This window comes from Rhea americana, unplaced genomic scaffold (assembly GCF_003343005.1).
Source record: "Rhea americana isolate MKP2758 unplaced genomic scaffold, rheAme1 scaffold_31, whole genome shotgun sequence".
Lineage (NCBI taxonomy): Eukaryota > Metazoa > Chordata > Aves > Rheiformes > Rheidae > Rhea > Rhea americana.
Genome location: NW_028186435.1, coordinates 3,764,548 through 3,785,852, shown reverse-complemented (window position 1 = coordinate 3,785,852; position 21,305 = coordinate 3,764,548). Strand labels below are relative to the sequence as shown.

General features: G+C 40.2%; 1 long non-coding RNA gene across 1 annotated transcript in view; it reads left to right on the top strand.

The window, feature by feature from the left end:
* Positions 1–13,475: 13,475 nt before the first annotated feature.
* The window catches only part of LOC146593008 (uncharacterized), an 11,043-nt gene continuing 3,213 nt past the window's right edge, over positions 13,476–21,305 (top strand). The window contains exons 1-3 of the long non-coding RNA XR_014896491.1: positions 13,476–13,813; positions 15,524–15,655; positions 19,954–20,006. This is a non-coding gene — a long non-coding RNA (uncharacterized LOC146593008). The remainder of the gene's footprint in view (positions 13,814–15,523; positions 15,656–19,953; positions 20,007–21,305) is intronic.

The following is a 21,305-nucleotide window of genomic DNA, read 5'->3' as shown; positions in this document are numbered from 1 at the left end:
GACAAGGTGAGAGAAAGATTGACTGAAAAGAGATCTTGCTGGTTTAGCCTAAGTGTTTTAAAGCACTGAATCTTTGCTGTCATATCCAAATGCAGTTGAATCTCTTTCCCCTATCACTAATTTTTATATAATCCTCCATTCTTCTACCCTCATACTATAGGAACAGGACCTTCAGAAATTGCAGAATTACAGAATGGCTGAGGTTGGAAGGGACCTCTGGAGATCGTTTGGTCCAACCTCCCTGCTCAAGCAGGGTCACCTACAGCATGTTAGACAGGGTTACATCCAGGCGGGCCTTGAAGATCTCCAGAGAAGGAGACTCCACAACCTCTCTGGGCAACCTGTCCCAGGGCTCCGTCACTCTCACAGTGAAGAAATTCCCCCTCACGGTCAGGTGGAACTTCCTGTGGTTCAGTTTTTGCCCGTTGCCTCTTGTCCTGTCACATGGGACAACTGGAAAGAGTCTGTCCCCATCCCCTTGACACCCTCCCTTAAGGGGTCCCCCCTCAGTCTTCTCTTCTCCAGGCTAAACAGGCCCAGCTCTCGCAGCCATTCCTTGTAGAATCATAGAATGCTCCAACCCACTGATCATCTTTGTAGCCCTATGCTGAACTCCCTCCAGCAGCAAAATGAGACATGGAGCTACTGGAGAGACTCTCTATTTAGCAGATATACCATGTCTCTATTTACTGGAGAAAGTCTCTGTTGAGCAATATACCATGTCTCTATTTAGCAAAAATACATGCTGTTTTAGCAATCCTCTCAGGTTTCTTATATCATCCTATGGAAAACTGCATTTGTCATAAGGTACCAGGTCATTACCAAAGCTAATGTCATTGTGTTTCATCATGGCAACATGAAAGACAGATTACTCTGGTTGGCTATTGTCAGATAAATAGTGTACAGCACTCTACTTTGACTCTCATAGTGTTTTTAACCAGTCAGTTATGATATTCCTTTCTTTCCATGAATAAAATAGTTTGCATCTCTTTAGGTGCAGAGGTCATTTTGCACACTGGGTGTAGCTCCTAAAATGAGCCAGAGAGGAGGGGATATGGGCATGGGGGAACAGCTTCAGGAACTGTTAGGGAACCACTCCTAGCTAGTTAAAAAATTATTTCCATGTGAGCTAATACTATTCCTACAGCTCTTAGTGGAAACAGAGTTCAGTATTATCTAGCTACATCTGGAAAGGCTCTTTTACTCAAAGTATATTTTTTATAACATGGCTATTCTAGAAGCAAAGTGGAAGGTCTGGTTAGCTTTCCTCTAGTTCCCAGAATGTTCTTACAGCTCTCAAGTTTTTTTCCAGCTGTTAGCATCTGGACTGTAGGAACAATCAAAACGCTTAGATGCAGTTGTATACCTCTTGTAATTTTTAATTAGTTTTCTGAGTAACTATAATGAATATGTTTTCTGCATCAACAATTCTTTGTGTGTGTGTATTATGTTTTTTTATGGAAAGCATTAGAATACTGAATGTATGTACACTTTATATAAAGCTCTTTTTCAGGTTGCCTATGTCTTCACAGCAACATAGCTTGACTTAGCACTGAAGATTTTTATATCTGTGGATAGGAAAGAGGCCTTTGTTAAAATGGAGAATCTGCCTAGGCGCTGATTTTCGTAAGCAGCTGAGCTCAATCAGCTTTCACTGAAATCATTCACCACCACTAAAAATTGTTAAAAAGGATCTAACTTTTTTTTTAAAAGCTTGTTATATAAGAACGTCTGAAAGGAGGTAAATGTCAGGTGGAGATAATGTGGGGGTTTTGGGATCACTAGCAATATCCAGAATTTTAGAAATAGCAGGCGAATTAAAATCTATCTTCCCTGATTTTTCTGGGGGGTTTTCTGAGCATCTAGGAGTTTTATTGTAAGCACTATCCTTACCGAATCTGGTTAAAACGTGCACTTCTTCCCCCAAGTCCCTTCTTTCAGTCTCTTGCGACATGACCAGTTCTCCCCCTGTRGGTCTCCACTTACTATGGAATTTTCCAGTGCAGACAGAGCTGTTGTTTTGAATGTAAAATATTCTGGGAAAATACACACCTTGTTTTTAGTGRCCTTTCTCCATGATGAAGAAATCTATAAAAGGGCACAGGCTTGTGCTTTTCCTTTCCTTACTTTTCAGATTTCATCCTGAAAGGGGGCTGCTGCTCTGCTTTCCCGTGTTGGGCGTTCTCAGCTCTGCTATGCAACAGCGGAGGTGAGTGGGTGCTCCCCTCTCAGTTCAACATCTGGAGCATTAGAGACAACCTTCAGTGCAAGCAAAACCAAAGTTTTTGCAAAAAGCAAAGGTTTTCCAAAACCAGTGCGTTCTGGAAAAGGTGAATGTTTACAGTTTTCGGAAGTGACACTTTTGCRGGGATCTCCCACCACTTTTGCTGTCTAAATATCCACTAATTTTTATGGCTTTTGTACTTTTAGTCAAGGGATTTTCCTGAGAACAGTTTATATAGTAAACAGCTCATTTACATGTATAAATACTGTTAGAAGAGACAGCCACCAAACCTGTTGCCTCCAGAAATTTTTAAGTGGCTCTGCATAGAAATGTTAGAGCAAGTATAATCTGAAACACAAATGAGACATAGCATTTTGTTTAGGCGTTAGTCTGAAGTACCAAAAGTAACCTATAATATGAGGCAAAGTCAGTATTTCATCTCAAGTTGTGCCCTTATGCCTGAAGTCAATTCAAACCGTCAGATAAAATAATTGAACTACTGGCTGTAAAACACAGAGGAAAATTCATTTTGTGACAGRTTTATAATTTCTGAGCACCTCAGTAAGTCCTCCATTGTTAGTAAACTGGTTTTAGCTGAATGCTTGGTTAGGAAGAGTGAAAGAACTACATTTGGAAAGCACAGGGAAGAAAGAACATCTTGCAAATCTCTATTTATATTATTTTCCTTGCTATGCATAATTCATAGGAATTTGTAGGAAAATTACAGCACCATATTGTCCATTCCTTCTATCTCCCCAAAATTGGAGCAGGAGTGAATATGTGGACAAGATCCCTCTGCTAGCATTTTCTAGTGTTTTTACCAGGTTTCTGGGTCAATCTGGTTGGAATGATTTTTCTTTTTTCTTCTTTTTTTTTTTTTTTCTAAGACAAGTATTTGAGCAAAAGATATCCGTATGTTGTGGTAAGTACTAGAGTTAAGCTACTGTGATAGGGAAATCTACAATCAGGTTTTCTGATGAAAGTTGAAAGACAGTAGGCAGGGGCTTGAAAAGTGTGTGAGGCCAGGGGAGAGTAGTACTATAAGAAGTGCCTAACTTTAAAACTAAATTTAATCAAGTCTAAGTATTTGGAAACGGCAGATTTAATAACTCTCACTGGCTCAGCATGTGTGTGTACGTTATGATCTCAGGCCTGGACCTGCTAATGGGCTAAACAGCCCATTGCTCGCATGGCTCTTCTGTGTGAGAAGAGGGACCATTTCAGTATGTCCAAATGTAACTTTGATATGTCCAAGTGTAGGCAAATCTTTGATAAATGTCTTTTGAAGATGGGCCTAGTTTCTATGATAGCCTTAAGAAAATAGAGAAGGAAAACTTAGTTTAGCTTCCAGTCATGTGCTTCAAAAATAGCRTCTCTCCTCTGGTTGTTTAAGGCCTTTAGCAGTGCCCTGTCACTGAAGTTCATTGCTAGAATCTGAACACTGCAAGCAGAAAATCCARTTGCGCCTTCCGTCCTATTCTCCTCCTTTCTCTTAAGCACCTTTAGTTTTTTATGATACAGATACACATGATATAAAACATCTCTGATTGTTGGCATGAATAGGATTTCCTTTACCATGTTCTCATCAGCATCAGGGAAGCAGCCTTTTTTTTTTTTTAAGTATATTCAGATACAATGCCAATAAACTATGAAGGCTTACCTTTTTAAAGCCTTGATTTGAAATCAGAGTTGATTTCTTAGACCGAAAAAAGCCCAACTAGTTTTGCTCTCCTATCCATGATTGCTTTGTGGCATCTAAATGTCTTTTAAAATTTCATTATGTGGAAGCATTTTGGAGATTAGGTCTGGACAGAAGATTTTAGTGAGTAAAGCTCAAGCAGGAATACAGTATAGCCTATGTAAACTTCTTTTTTCCAGTTGAAATCTCCCAGCAGTACAAGTTTTGGCTGGACCTAGATTTAACGTCAAATCCAGACCTTGGGCTACCAAGGTTTTCTAGGGGTTTCTATGCCTAATATTCAGATGAGACTCAATTAATTGTCTTAAAGACCCTGCTGCCCCACTGTGATTTAGTTTCCGATGTTGTTTCTTGCTCTGGGACATTTGAAAGAGAAAGAAAGATTTTCACTCTCTAACTAATTAGTATAAATGATAATTCTTTACAACCAGGATCGGGATTTTGGAACAGGAGAGGGAACAACAAGGACCCATTTAGTTTTCCATTAAGACATTTGTRCTAAAGCTCAGATGGGAATGCACTACCGATTCTGTAAGTAAGTGATGAAGGATAAATCTCTTTAAAAAAACAAAAACTTTGTGTCATATATGGACCAAGATCCATTTTGTGGCAGCTCTGTCAATGCCACCTTTGTTATGATTAGAGAGGCCTGAATTGCACTAGTGTAACTTAATTGCATGGGTTTTAAAGGTGAGATCAAAGAAGGAGCATGTGGAAAATAGAAATATTTGCGGGAAATGGAAAAGCATGACTCCTTGTGATGGCAGACTTCTTAATGGAACTGGGTTAGCCCCATTTGTGCAAGCAGGCCATTCAGCAGGTTCAACACATCTAGCAATCCTGTTGGTGTCAGTATTTTTCAGCTCAAGGCAAAATGCCGCCTAACACAAACTGCATTAAGGTTGAGGCACTCAGATGGAAAGTGTTTTATAATCAGTCTATTTCATGGAATGAAAGGAGAAGACCTACTGTGACATGCTAAGATATAGGCTGTTAATTGCTCGTCRTAACAATTCTATTTCTTCAGTGAGATCTCTCTTTTCCCTTACCTCCTCTCCCTATGAAATGATCTTTTCAATATGGAAAGAGCAACCCTGAAGAATCTATAATTTAATGAAAAATTGCTGTTGCCATGACATAGAGAGAGTTCTGATTTTATACTAGAAGAATTTCTTGGTCTTCTTTTGCATTCCCTGACCCTCTCTAAACAGTAACATCAGCTGCTAGTATTAAAATTCTGTATTATTAAGAAGAAATTAAGGGAAATAATCAGCTTACCACAATTCTAGCTCAAAAAACCCTTCTCTGGCAGCTTGTATGGGAAGTGTGTTTTATGCAGCTAGTATCTCAAATTGGCTTAAGTTAAAGTATACTGGGGCAAGATTAAACTGAAGGCAAGACAGCAGAAAAGAACTGATGTTTTCCTTTCACTATGAACAATGTGAATTTTCATCAGTATTTGTTACTAATATGTCACAGAAAAATACTACTCTGAATTCTACTGTGCAGGCTATTACAATMTCCTAAGTGAGACTTTTTCATAGAAATTTCTTGGCATCTCTATAATTCTCCTATATTATTTGACTGAAGTGTTTGTTACTAGGCTTGTTCTTATTCCATCTTCAGTGTGTTCCTTTTTTGCTTAAATTCCTTGGTTTTGTGTGTGGGTGTAATAAAGTTTTCTAATCCTAATGAACTGCTAGTGACTAGCATGAACTTAACACAGAAAAGGCAAATGGTAGCTAAARCTGCGTTGTTCGTTCTCTCAGGACACCTACTGCCACCGTTCAGCAGCCTATGCTCTTCTGATCTTGGATGTCTGCAGGACAGAGGCTGCAAACTGCATTACAGCTAAGTGGATGATTCTGTGGGACATGGCATGGTGCAATCTGGCGTATGACCTCACCCAGCACATTGGCCAGCCTTAATGTCCCAAGTTAAAAAAAAATAAATAAATTATGGAAGTTTGGCTCTTGACTCTATCTGCCTCTGTAAATATCCTGAGCCAAACTTCAAGGAAGTATAGATCAGGAGTGAGAGTTTGGATTTCCACTTTATTTCTTTTGTTAGAGATTGTAGCTTAGAGTACCAGGCACAGATGAGAGATCCAGGCCTTCTTGGGATGCTCAACCTGGCTTGAAGCCATGGAGACTTTTGGCCTACCTTGTGTGCTTTCTCTAGTGTCCTCTCTCCCTGCTCTCCAGTACACTAGTAATATTTTTGTCTTCTCTTCCCCCTACCTTTTCAACATATTTGTTTCACTGTATATTTGACCCTAGATCATTTTCAATCCATGGTTAAAATTTATCTCTAGAAAAAAATCCAAACATCAGTTTGGRCACCGGACACTCCCAAACACTCCTAAACTTTGAGACGCCACTCGTGCTGGCACACTGTTGTCTGGGCTGGTCTTGAATCACATCTCCAAACCTAGTCTGATGATTTCATGCCTGCAYGGGTGAACTTCCAAAGCCTTATTCTGATAGTGAAGGTCCATTTGCTCAGAAGGAAACCTTTCACCGTTAGCACGTGGCATACCATACAGAGTTCACAATCCAGTGTTAGCATGAAAGTCCTAAAGCTTTTTCTACTTGGTTATGAAGGTAGTTATGTGCCTCTGATTCTTTTTAGTTACACTAGAAAAAATAGAAACCAAGCAGCTTTGAAGGGGAAAAAAAAATCTATTGTTGTAGTTCTCCTATGGATATACAGGATGTTGTCACCATTTATCCCCTTCTGCACTGGAATTAACAATGAACTAACCCCATTACAATGTAGTTACGGTTTGTGAAGTGAGTGGGCTGTAACCGCATCTGCAAACACTATCAAACACTTGCATTGGAGTGTAGTGGGCTAAAMAGGTTCAAAGGCCAAATGTCCTTACTTACAAGGCAATGATGGTCAAAAAATAATAGTTTCTTTTTTCTGAGTTCCCTTTCAGATTTTCCAGTTTGCCTCCCAGGGTGATAGGCCAGCTGATTGATACACAGATTTTTTCTYGTCAACTACTTAAGAGGTGGCTTCACAGTATAAGGTATGATCTCATTCTCGGTGCAGGCTGTCTCCTCAGGAAGGCCAGTCTGCATATTTTTCTCGTCTACAGCAGTCTTGAAGAGTGTGGTTGTTCACCCGAAATTTTTTAGCCTGCTGTACCTCATGTAGGGGAGAGGAGGAAGGACAAGAAGCAGATGAAAGTCTTTAAATCTCTAATATTTGATGTGTATTTTTGTATTCTAACTTTCTGCATCCATCTTAGGGGTGGCAAAAGGACGGAAATAACTGTAGAAAAGTAGTTTAATAAACTTCTCTGCCCTACACGGTCCATCCCTGAACTTCAAGATGCATATGTGAGTTCATCTAGTCTCCAAAAATATATTGCTGCTTCTACTTTGTATTCTTTAGTGACTCAGTCACTAAAGATCGATGATTGAGTTGCTAGTGATTCATGTGGTCTCAACAAAACAAAACAAAAAAACCCRCCACCTAGCCAGAAACACTAAGTTTCATTTCTGTAGGGATCATATCTCAAACTTTTAACTCACTTTGTAAGTCCAATTGTAGCTTCTTGGCTACCCCACTACACAATGAAAGTTGATGTTCGTGCTATTTTGGCATGCTGGGCATCACACTGTGACCAAAATGGGTTCATCATCATGCATTTAAGAAAAATATTTTTACTGCTTGCAGCTTCAAAGCAGTGGTAGTTAAACAGAAGATTTTACGTAAGTCTGGTAAGTTGAGTTACTGTCGGTACATTTGACCAACTCTCAGGACATGGCTGATGCTTAGTAAGAAATCCTTAATTTTATCCTTAATCCTTAATTTTTTGCTCTTATAAGGAATTTCTTTCCTGAGCATGCTCATGTTTAAGAGTCAGAGTATACATAATGTCCTAGGCAGGGTCCAGAGGCTGTCCAGTAGTGGTTGTACAATCTGGATTCCACTTAGCATCAAACTGGGCTAGTCCAGTGGAAACATAAATTATTCCTGGATTGGCAAATACGGACAGTTATAGCCAGTAACAACCAGTAAGTACACACATGCATAAATTAGATATCTATCTTTTATGGGCACTTATCAGAGACAAGCATAAGCTTGGATTTTTGGTGCTGGTTAGATAAATGAGCCTTGCCCAGGGAATCAGTCCCTTGCTGAAAGAAGTCTTTTTGTGGAAAGCATTTTAAGTGGGATTACTGCTGTTCTTTGTTACCCTGATAAAATCCTCCCAGGAATTAGGTGACAATGTTTGTCTGTAAGAACACCCAAGTTGTATCCAAGAGCTAAATTGACTTTTGATACCTCTGAATTATCTTCTGAGAACTCTTCTTGATTAYCTCTGCAAAACCAGATTTAACTTTGTGTCCTTCCTCCAAAGTCCTTCCTATCTCCTGCCATATGAGTAAATAAAATKATTTTAAAAAGGTAAATATCACCCTTTGGTAAGAACAAAACAGCAAAATGTTGTTGGTTTAACTCTCCTTTTAGTCTTTTTTTCCCTTTCTCAGTGAAGCAAACAAGCCCATGTGAACCTCTAATACTCATGGGAGGGGAGAAGGAGGGAAAAGCTGTTGCTTCTTTTTGAAATCAGGGAGCAGTGCCCAGAGACGCTGAACAGAGAAGGCTCCCATTGAGCTACAAGCTGCACAGACATGTGCGGGAAGCAGCCTGGTGTTTTAATGTTGGTTCAAAATGTGTATGTATTTGGTAATATATGCAATCTATCTAATCAATATGTGTATATATTTGGTAAGTGTATTGTATGCTGCTGCAAAATTGTTGCTTGTCCCCCAGTAACCCTCCAGGAAAAAGTGTTAGTACATTTGCRTCTCGTGTGCACGTCCTTCAAGCTCGGAGCTGTTTGCTGACTGAGTAGAGGAACAGGAGGGTGAGTTTAGATTTGTTTGGCAAACTGACTCCAATGTCTCTTTGTCTTGTTTATCTGATATCAGTTCTTGCTGGTGGTGTTTTGGAAGGAAATTTCCCTTAGGAATTAAGGTTTTTATTGAACTGATGCTTCTCTGAAATAAGTATAAAGAAAAATAACCCTGGTAACATCAGGTAGGGAAAAATAACTCCTTAAGAGGTCCAGCATGCCTCCCAAAATATTATCACATGTTGTGTATTATAGGGAATAATAAAAATAAGTAGGAATATTATTTGTATGGAAACACGTTCTCAATATATTTTGTTACTCACAAAGCCATATTATATTGAGAAGAAGGCCCTCAAATACAATGACAATTTCATACCTGTGCCTTTTATATGAGAACTGAATTTCATAGCTCTATAATGCAGAAATCAGCTGTTTAAATATTTAAATAATGAAAGCTGTTGATAACATGGCAAGCAATGTTCAAACACTATATGAAAAGCAGCAGAAAATCTGCTGAAAATGTATAATTATATAATTTATTAAGCCTTTGTATTTTGCATCGATGAGACATCATCTTGTGTATATATATATTTGCAAACGAAGTCAGATGTTCATCATTTGATGCTACATTTGCTAATTATGTGGGATCCAATGCAGCAATAATCCTCTACAATGAAGAGAGGCTTGCTGTAGCTCAAGAGTAAGCCGCTTCTGTGTTTGAATCTCACTTTTTTGTGGACATAGACCCATTTTTCTTTATTTACTCTCCAAAATTTTTGACTCCCTGTTTCAGTTTCAGCTTTTAGCCCTGCATTTATTCTTAACTCCTGTAACATAGGTTTTAAACTCACTGTCTTGGTAGCATCAGACTCTACTATAGCTACATGGTCTATTTTAATGAGATGTGGAGGGCTGCTGGTGGAAGGGTACATCAAATCCTCTCCTTCAGATTTTGACTGATAGGGACAGCCAATGAAGAAATGTCCTRCTCATCACCTTCTCTCTTTGCTCATAGCCATTCAAAGCCTTTGGACTCCACCTGCTTCACTGGCCTGTCAATGGCTTTTTGCCTGTACTTCTACTAAGGCCGTTTTCTCTGCCATCCGTAATGATCTATTTCAGACCCTGAATTTAGGAAGTTCAGCTACTAGATTGTGGTTTATCCTGTATAAAACGAAACACCCATTTTTTTCATTCTGTTAATCCCTCAGAAGTCCATTTTAAATTATATTGGTAATGCAGAAGTATTTCTCCTTTTCCCAGGTTGCTTGTCTTATTCCTGGCTAACCTTTCAACATAACAAGCATGCAAATTTTTCTTCTTCTTGTTTTCAGTGGGGAGGCTTGCACTCATGTTAATCAAACTGTGGCTTTGAAGAGTTATTAGCACATCCAGATTACTGAGCTGCTGTGGAAGGATTTGATCTAATTTGTGCCTTAGTAAACAAAAGCCAGGTTACTTTAGGTGGACAAACCAATGTGRGGAGACCAAAGAGAGCTTTCTGTTGTTTTATTAACCTACACTCAGCTCAGGTCCTCAGGAAACCTCTGACCAGTATTTATTTCAAGATGACTCTGTCTAAGATAATATTATGATTAGAATCAAAGGAAGCAGAAAATATCTGCTTTTCTTTCTGAAGCARAATGAAAGACATTCTTTATATCCCTAGTCTGGATATCTGGAAGAGTAACCCAAGATAGGACCTGGGAGGCACTTGTTATGCCCTCTGCCAAATAACAACTAAATATCTAGCAAGTCTAGTTATTAAATAAGCTGAGCAGGAACAGCCTGTTTGAAACTGTTTAGAAATAATTGGAATATGCTCAGCAGAGGAAGAAAGAAGTGGAGATTATGAACTGCAGTCACTGAGGCATCACATCAACTAAGTAAAATCAGAATCAGCAGTGGAGGGAGCACTGCAGGAGAACCAAGAGTGGGAAGATGAGTGTTGTCGAGACTCGTAYGCTGTTCTTGGCACTTAACCTATTCTCATTATTGTTGCTTTGCTTTGCTTTTATCTGATAAATATGCTCTGGAGTAATGTCTAGAAAGACAGATGAAAGAGAGTTCAACTACTCGCATAACTGCTATGCAGTGCAGTTATCATGTAAGAATATCTTTTTAGAATTAAAGTACGACTAATGGAAACCGGTACCATTGTATGGACTGGGACTCATAATAGTGCCTACAGTAATAGACCATGAATATTGGTGTTGAGAGTAGTGTAAGGGCTGGATTCCCAGGCAGATTCAAGGAAAGATATTTAGACAGTATTTAGAGAGTCTGGTCTGTAGCTGAGCTGAACTGGCACCAGTTGCTGAGGCAGATTGCATAAGTGACCCAAGAGAGATGACAGAGAATAGCTTTCCAACTCCCAAGAGCAGAGGGATCCTATTCAGGGAAGCTGTCTCAGCTGTCAGAGCAGTTCATTCTTCCATGTCAGTGGACTGAAAAATATCTTTATTTTTCTCTTTGCAATCAGAAGCAAAAGCTGGCTTTTGAAGGTCTATTTTGAAAGTGGAAGAGCTTCAGGCTTCTGAAGTTTTAATCTTCCAAAAATGTAATGATGACCCCCTGAAACCTAATGTTCTGGAAACAGACACCCTGCAGTTTCTCTCTTGCATCCTTCTAAAAAGTGAATGCTAACTTCAGATGGAGGAGAATTCACTTGCTATTTTAAATCAGGGAAAGGTGTAACCTGATTTKTTTAATTCTGTAACCGTATGCTCTCTCTGCCAGTCTTAGAACTGAAGAAGAAGGGCTGCTTCTTCACACCAAAATCCCATAGATGCACAACGAGCTTCTCACCAGGATGGAAAGCTTTCCAGGAGCAGGGTGCCTAGACTCCTTCAGGTGGGTGTTCACTGGCTTCTCTACTGGGTCTTCCCAGAAGGAAGCTAATTTTGAGACAGCATGCTCTGTGAAGGGGGTGAGCCTTGACTGAGCTGTGCTGTGGCTTTAAGAAAACAGCGTCTTATATTCTTTTTAGGGTTTCTGGGGCAGTAGACCAGAGTATGTCTCCAGTATCTTTCCACAGTCTATCTTGGCTGCTCTTGCTTGCTTGGTGAAGGAAGGCCTACATTTGCCTGAGGTTTGACTCCAAGCTCAAASACTGGGTTTGTGAATGGCTTTTAAACAGTAGCTGAAAACTGTAGTTTGTGCATGTGTACGTGAAGGTGTGGGGGAGGGAGTGCTGCTCCTTGTGCAGTCACACAGAACAAGCCACAATCTGGCATGCTTTTGGTTATTAATAGCTAGAATATGGAAGTAGGGCAAATATCCATCCCGATTTATCCTGACCTGAATAATCCATATAGTCTCCCGGCCATAAAATAGTGATTCTGTCTCTAGCTGTCACATTCCTGAATTTTAGGAAGTGATATCTGTGACCATTTTGTGTCATGATGATCAATGTCACATTAAAGAGAGGAGCCCGCAGGCAGCTGGGTGAGCGGTGTGAGCGCCGCTTGATTAGGGAAGCACTGGGGTAGCGATCCTGCTCCCTGTCACTCCGCGCTGTCAGAGAAAACTAGACAAAAGGTCCTGAGGGAGAGGTCACCCTGGCCTGGAGCTGCTCTGCTGTGAAGAAGAGGATGCTAGAGAAGCTCTAGGAGGCAGGCGGTGTGAAGAAGAGAGGAGACAAGCACCACAAAACAGCAGCGAATAAGGCAGCAGATGTTTGATTCGGGGTTGGGGTAGGGGAGAGAAAGAGGGAGAGATGTGCAAAACCCCACATCCATGTGGGTAAGCGTTCCTAGGTGGGATCGGAGTATTCTGCAGGAGCACAGGTAAGGAAGAGTATGGGGCTGCTGAGATTCCAGGAATGAAAATTGAAGAGTGATGAGACTCAGAAAAGGCTCTATGGTGACACTGGAAATGAAGGGGTTTTTTTTTTCCTTTTGTTTCTGAAAGTCATCAATACATTGAATTCCATGTTTTTATTCAACTCCCAGCTTGCGGTGTGGAGTTTTTCACATGTGATTTTTGAAATCCCAGCAGCATTTTTGACCAAATATGCAGATGCACCATTTTGGCTTACTTACATTCCTAGCATGTGAAAAGAGAGAAAACAAAAATGAATTAACTGTGATAAATCCAGTAAAGAGATCTCTGGGGCACAAATCAGATGTCCTAATTTGGTTGGATTTCTCACTGCCTTCCACACAAACTGGCATGATGCTAGAATGAGATGTGCGAGTGTAAAGAATAGGGTGTATATTTTCATCCTGTTATTGTGCTGGATATTATTCTGGTAGCAATTTTCTTTTCCTGGATAGGCACACAAGAAAACAATAAATATTACTGCTGATTGTGTTTTAGAAACTACAGGCATTAGCTGGAACAGAGGCCTACTTACTAGGGGTAAAATGAGTATATAGGAAAACAAATCTATTCCCAGAAGTATTTGAAGCCTAATATCAAATCAAGACACAATATAAGAAACAATAGCAGCATGAAATGAAGGTGACAGCACTAACAGAATGCTGTTCTTTAAGCCAGCTAATGAATAATTTGATAGCTTCAAGTCATGCGGCTTTTCGTCTGCACCGCGGTATGCTTCTGTTTTGCTTTAATGCAAATAAGTAAATGAAGGAATGGCTTCTTCCAAGCTAATTTCTGGAGTTGCAACATTTGAGTAATACTCATGGTAGTCCATTTAAATATGCTATGTTTTTAGCGTGGCAGTGCTTTGTTTGGACCTCAAGTGTCGAAGCTCAGCCAGGGCTCCTGCCAGTTTACCATCACCCAGCCTTGCCTTGGAGCAGACAGCACCTATTCCCGCGCTCCTCGCCTTTTGCAGCTGGCAAAACCACAGGGCTCCAGGTCTTGACCCCACCAGAGAGGCCACGATTCCCACAAATGAAGAAGAAAGTGCCTGTCGAGCTTTTCCTGTTTGCTTTCAAAATGCTGATGCCAGCTACCCGAGTGTTTCTGCGTATGCCTGATGGGAAGAGTGCGCCTGCACTCGGGATCTGTGGCTTTGGCCCGTGGCCTCTGTGCGCCTYGTCTGTCAGTGGTGAGTTATTCTAGTAGGATCTCCAAATAAACAAGGGGCAGAGGCTTACCCCTTTGAGCTATTTCAGTTTACCAAAAAAACTATGTCTAAACTTTGAGAAACTCATCTTTTATTTTCCACCTTTCTGACCCTGCCTCTGCCAAAAGCAGGTCCCTCATGCCAGAGAAGTGTCCTCTGGGCATAGCATACAGAAAAGGAGTGATGGGCAGTTTTCACATCCAGAAATATTATTTGGTGAGACAAAGATGTCTGTGTTTGGCTGACAGACTGCAGTAGGCAGCTCTGCACAATGAGGGCTCATTTATRAGACTCTCATTGAGATTTAAGAAGATCGTCCCTCTGGAGAAAGGGGGCAGGGTAGGAGCATGCACACGGTAACAGCAGCTCAGTTGACGGGYGATAGCTCATTAAGCTGCCACAGCTCTATGGTAACAGTGTGTGTGGCATCCACATCTAAAGCAAACACACCCGCTTTGATCAGTTTTGCTCTTATTATGATACTAGTGCAATTGAGCCCAGCTGGGGCTCCTCTGGAGCAGGGCACTCAGCACCTTGCATCTTGGAAGCCCCAGCATCTTCAAGGATGCTTTCATCAGGCTTCTTGTTGCTGTGCCCAGTCCCACTCACAGGCTAATGCATTGGCCGTCCTCTGAAGTGGTGAGCAGACAGCAGGTCCAGGCTTTACGTGGCCTTCTGCATCCCGCAGTTCTGAAAGGCCCTATTCCAAGGTTGATGTGCACCTGAATATGCAATGAGACCTCTGTGTTACATTGCAGAAGAAACAGAGTTTGAACAAMTTTTGATGACATGTTTTTTGCACGATGTGCATGTGCCTCAGGTTTATGTGGAGTCAATTTATGACTGGAATAAAACATAAAAAGTGCTGAAAGATCTGAGACCTTTGCTAGTTTTCCTCTTGGTGTTTAGAGTGGCATGAAATAAATTGAATAAAGCCGTGAGTCTGAATTCTGGAATAAAGAACATTAGCCACATTCCAGAACATATCATGATTTGAGTTTGTAAAATAAACAACAACACTAAAAAAGCTGTTTGAAGACAGTTTTGTATAATATGCTTGAGATGCTGCAAGCATGGTATTATATTAATTATAAAATACAGTTATTCAATTTTGCTCTTTGAAAGGTGATTCTTTCCTTTAGACATTTAAGTGCCTTACGGGGGGAGGGGGGGGGGTGATCCAGCTCTATCAAATCAATGGTATTTCTTCCATTTCCTTTATGCATTCTGGATAATGTCCAATCTGACCCCCTCAGCCTCTATCTGAGTGTTTGAACAGTTAGATCATTTTTGGCAGCTAGTAATATGTTTTTGATTTTTTTTAATAGAAAGTGAATATCAGTGTTCAGCAGGTTATCAAAACACGAGTTTACRTTACTGCAAAGAAAGAGTTTTTGTTTACTTCTCAGAGCACTGGCTTGAATTTCTTCTTTTCTTGGGAAAGTGCACAGCAAATGATACAGGGGAATAGTGGCGTGGTTCAAGCACATCCTGACAGTGAGCAGGTCTGTAAATAAAGATGTTTGAGCACTGGGTTCTTGTGAAGGATCAATTTCACATAGGTTTCCCAAATGTTGCTAGGAGATGTATCTTTTGCATGCCATACGGGTCATGTCCTTAATAAAAGTGCAGATTTCTTCTGCGTTGTGAAGATCATCTTCCTAAAGCAGACTCTTCTCCTTTTTCCAACAGCCACCTTTGTCCAGGTTTGTAAGGTCGCCATGCCACGGAGGACTTTTGCTCCTGGAGCAATTCTTACTGGCTCCAAGTTAGATTTCAGTTTTGGTGTTGTCCATCTCCTGCCACAGTCTTTCTCCTTGCAGGGTAAGCATTTGGGGAATTCAGTCAATACTGAGCTTGGCAAGTGAAGATCTCTAAAAACAGTTTTGAAGAGAACTGCAGTCGTAGACCCTAGCATGGTTCAATGATATGGGACTCAACCAACCTAAGGGGTGTGCTGAGCTGAACACACCCCAGTTCTCTGACATAACATGTCGACAATCATTTGTTTTTAGCATAGATAATCACTGATATGTTCTCTTAAGTGAGATTTTTAGATGCTGATTACTGCATAAATTACTTCATTACTGAAATCAGGTCATTTGAGCCCCAAAACCATTAACATGCAAACTATTAGCATAATTTCATAAGCTAATAAATCAAGCACAGGAAAAGAATTAAGCGGTTCTTAGTGATAAGTGTTTCTTCAGAGATTAAGAAACACAATTTTCTTATGCATATATTAACATTTTAAAAGTGAATTCAAGCAAAAGCAATTTTTATGCATATATAAAACTTACATTTAATAATCTTTATGCTCAGCCTCCAGAGCTGTTTCAAAATTCATGTTTTTCTCAAATCACTGTACAGTAATTTGACACTGAACCAGTTAGCCTGTTCTGATATACTCTGCCTCTAAAATTCTTGATGCCTTTATTAAACAGCCAAAGTTAAGAAATAAACCAAGCCAAGGTATGATTTAGAAGAAAAATAACTTGGTTTAATATTAGATAATGAAATGTTCATCCAAGGTAAATTTTGTATTCTTAAGCAGTAGCAATGAAATTGTAATTATCTCCATAATTGCAATCTAGAACTGCAGTTGCTGTTTTATTAAAAACGTTGCATTAAAATTGATTTAATTCCCATTTCCTATGTAATAGACTGTAATATTGGTCAGAATAATGCAAAGATAGGCTTTTCTATTTACTTCACTGACTGGATTTAGAATAACACATAATATAGCTATAATTATCTGGATACACTAGAAACATGGAACATGTGTGGAAACAAAGCAAATTCCAATGTAATTGAGATTGTAATAAGCAACAGATGACAATAYCCCAAAATTTTACTATATTACCAGGTGCCCATGATTTATTTATGCTGGGTTGGTTTTGTTTTCCCATTCCTAAMCTACTGTGTGAATTTGTTTAGTATGTTTCCTTTGCAATATGAGGCATCCAGTGATTTGCTCCAACGAATAAGAGATCATCATGATTTCAGAAYAGTGCTCACATTACTGGATATTTTGAGTCTCTTGGTTCCTATAGCAATACCATAGCCCATTTCTTTTCCAGCCCACATGTGAAAAAATGTTCAGATAGCTTTTAGTAATTGCTTGTACATGCTGCTGTTTAATGACTGACTTGGCAAAGATGGTACCAGCCTGAGAGGGCTGCTCTTTGGGTAGGTTCATTTGTTGCTGTCTAGCTCCCCGAGCCAGTTCACTGTGAGGCCAGGCAATTACTTGAGCTGGTGCAGGGGAGGCGGTGACAACATGCACGAGAGGAAATGTGGGGCTGCCCCTATTAATGGCTATTATACCAGCTTAGCTGCAATTTGAAACCGCAGAAGAACCAGAGGGTTGTCCTGAGCGCAGTGGGAATGATCCCACTTCACAGTGGTAGCGGGACAGTTGGCAGACAGCTGATGCAAAAGAGGAGGAACATCCTGTGGTTATGCTTGTCAAGGCCGGATAGCTCATGGCTGGTGGTGAGGTGGGTGAGGGAGACCTGTGACTCAGTACATCAGGTCTAAATTATGTTAAGTAAGGCAACTGCAGAGCACTGTTGCTGTGCAACTTTCCACAGCTGTTGTCCAGACCGTGCTTGTGCTGCACTCCTTCCTTGCATTTCATGCATCAGCAAGTACAACGATGTCGCAAATCCTCTGAATTATTAGTGTTCTCCTTACCTTTCCCCAGCTGGAGGATTCACTCTCTCATTCCTCAGTTATGGTCTCTTTTAGATTCTTCCTTTTAAAACAGATACTGAATTACCACTGCTCCTGGTAGATCTTTAACTTGTTTGGAGGCCTTACATSCTGCTGTATACGTAAATTGTCTCTATCTGCTGAAGGTTCTCCTGGACTATGTTGCAACTGCAGAGGGGTTTATCAAAACTCTGTTCCATATTATAGAGTCATTTTTCAATGTTTGTGTAACTAACTGCACAGAGGCGATTATGTATCTAGCACRGGGCAGGTGACAACACCAGTATGAAATGGTATTTATGAGATTTTTTTAATCCAAGTGTGTGTAATTGCAGTAGAATGGTTATGGAGCCTTTGGCAGCATAGCTTTTTGTATTACTAAAACTGAATATTAATAAGGAGATTTGGAATCTCATCTGGACAAATTGGCAAGATTTGGGAGTTTTTACAACAAAGCGGTCCCACTTGAAGTCGAACAGAGGCTACTGTGCAAACACAAACCCAGGCTTGATTGCTTTGTTCATGCATAGTAGAATCCCACTGAAGTCAAAGGAAGATTACTCATCTGAATAAAATTACTGGGTCAGGTTTTGCATTTGCATGAATGAATATGTGTTAAAAAAAAACAGATGAATTTCCAGTATTCCGCAACTATTTTTCTGTGACAAACACTGATATCATACATTTTAAAATATGATTTAACCTTTTTAATGTGGAATGTCCAACATGAAGTATGTGACATAGCCAGGCAGTATCCTAATCTTCAGCGGTCCRTGAGGAGAAAGGTTTCTCCAGATGGTGCTCTGTGCACCTCACCCAGGCTTCTGCTCTGATTGCATCTTGGAGGAGTCTATTTATCTCCACTTGCACTAGAGGAAAACTGAGATTTTTAGCAGGCAAAGCTAAGGCACTTCTGCCTGACCTGGCTGACTGCTCCCCAAGAGCAAAGAAAGAAGCACGTGTGAATCACAGTTTGTGTTTGGCTGGTCTTTTTCACTGTTATTGTCCATACTGTTGTCTTTTTTCTTTCAACATATGTATTTGCTTTCTCTGTAAACTGTGACCCCTGGTAAATGCAGCTTGGAAGTGATTTCTAGTATACCTGTTTCTCAGGGCTCATTAAGGAGAGGAAAATGATATTTTAAAAAACAGTCTTTGAATGATGGCTCATTCACTACATGAAATAGATTATTCATTACTAATTTGACCACTTCTCAATTACTGTTAGCACATTATACACACTTTCCTGCTCACATAGGATGAAAATAGATACAAGTGAGCTGTGTCTGCTCTGGCAATTACGGTGCATAACCGTGGCAGCAGGACAAACGAAAATTCAGATATATGAAAAGTTCAGATAGTATGAAAAACTGCTTCATGTGAAAGCTCATATAGGGCTGCACTTTACATACTTAGTTCAAAGCCAGGAAGGCCAGGAAGAGTGGTGCTGAGGCATTCAGCYATAGATGCCCTCAAATTCTTCCCATATGAATGCTACTGCTCTTACCATGTCTGTAAACACTTCCAAGAAACATGCCTGTYCTTGGTGGCCACTTTGCAAACTCTACTAGCAGAAGGGGGAAAGACTGTCATCCAGTTCCTTACTCCCTAGCATCTCCCTAGCATTTGAGGAAGAGTGCTAGGAAATCAGCATGCCTGCTCTGGGGTACTTTCAGCCCTATCCAGACCACCATCACCCTTCCTCCTCACAAATCTAAAATACTTATGGAAATCTTGAGCTAATGCAGATTTCCTTCCAGGACAATGCTATTGCCACCAGGATCTTTCTGTTGACAATAGTTGCTGCAGGTTTCTCCCCTCCCCCTCCCCCAAGAAAAAAGATCTCTGTCTACAACACAAAATCAAAGCTTCATTTTCTCCCAGCACAGAAAATTCTGAGCAATAGGGAACACTGTGATAAGTTGCTATGCTATACTGCTCCCCTAGAAATGTTCAAAAGTAGACCCATTTTTTCAGAATTAAAATTGCAATTTGACTATTTTAAAGATTATTATTCTCCTGGTTAACCAATGCATATAGTACTTTAGTTAGAAGTGAGTAACTRTAGAGGGTTAAGACAGAAACTGGACAATGCATCAGAGGTTATTCAAGTAGAGAAGGCACTTCCAAAAGGCCTTTGGGACCTCCATGGAAACCTCTGTGGCCACTAGAATATCTTATTTTGTTACTAAATCCACTTCTTATTAAAGTAGTCACCAAGCTTGACCATTGCTTCATTTCTGAATTGTCAAGTTTCCTTAACAGAACAGGTGTAAAATACCTGTTGCTTTAATAAAACAGCTACAAACATCARTATCTAAGAACGTGACTGTTGAGGAGCAAAGCTTTTGTGCCAGAGAAGAGTTTAAGAAAAATAGAATTAACGCAGTACTCTTGCTTTGTCATAGGTCCTGTGCTGCAATTTTGAAATTACAAYGCTGAAGTTGATTTTGGAGTTCAGGTAAGTAATTGTTTCTCTGAAGATCTCCAATGTAAAATAAATTGTCTTGGATTATCAAAGTCTGTTCCTCATTCATTGTGTTGATCCCATTTTCATTATTGGGAATTTATGCACTTCTACCCCAAGCTGCTCAAAAAAGTGTTACATGCACACTGCTGAAGAGTAAAAACCAGTTTACACAAATGGCTCTCCCCTAGTAACACATCAAGACTTGAGCATCTTCTCCATTTTCATATGCAGCCTTAAACAGGCTGGTAAACCTTCAGTTTATATAAATGCATTRGAACTTTTCATCAGGGTTGGGGAAGGTCTTAAATCTCAAAATATCTGAAAAATAGTGAGACTAAGAACATGATTTTTTAAGGCTAGTTTTGTTTAAATGGAATTCAGAAGCTACCTCAGGACTTTGAAAAATTCCATAATTTCTTTCCATAAATTCAGCTGTTTGGTGAATGACTCGCTGTGACAATCTTGTGAAAATCTTGTGACTTTTCACTGCAGATCATCTGTGGTTCCAAGTTCTTCAAGAAAATTTCTATTAGGATATTAATATAATTAAAAGACTTTAAGGTAAGCCATAGAGGACAGACAGAAGTGCAACACAAAGGCCAGAAATTCAGCCCACAGGGATTAGTTCAATGGCTATAATATATCTCCCACAGAAGACTAGCAGTATTGGCTGTTCATCAGGAACTGCCACAGCCAGTGCAAAGATGAAGGTGGGACCATGCTACCTGCAGCGAGGAGAGTAGCTGTGTTGTCAGCTGGCAGRTAAAGCCAGCAGCACTGAACTAGCCAGGAAAGGTAAGGTAAATCCAGTTATGGATATGAATTCAGCTTCCWTAAATTAAAGTCTGTTAAACCACCTTTGTGTGGTTTAGTTTCTTCAGGGGCAGAGCAGCTCTAGACCTGCTCAAGGACCGAGTTCACTTCTTGTCATTCATTGCTCTTAAATTTCATGAATTTTAGACAAACCCTCAGCAGAAGTAATTAAAGTTCAAATGTGTGTCTATTCTAATTTGACAYGGACAAGGGAAAAGGAGAAATTCTTTCCAAATGACTTGCCTAGGTATGGTTTTAAAGCATATGATTGAAGTATACCTGCAATATACTGACAGGCTGGAGAACTGGGCAGAGAAGAACCGCATGAGGTTCAACAAGGRCAAGTGCAGAGTCCTGCACCTAGGGAGRAATAWCYCYAKGCAYCAGTAYAAGCTGGGGGCTGACCTGCTGGAGAGCAGCTCTGCAGAGAAGGACCTGGGAGTGCTGGTGGATGACAGGTTGACCATGAGCCAGCAA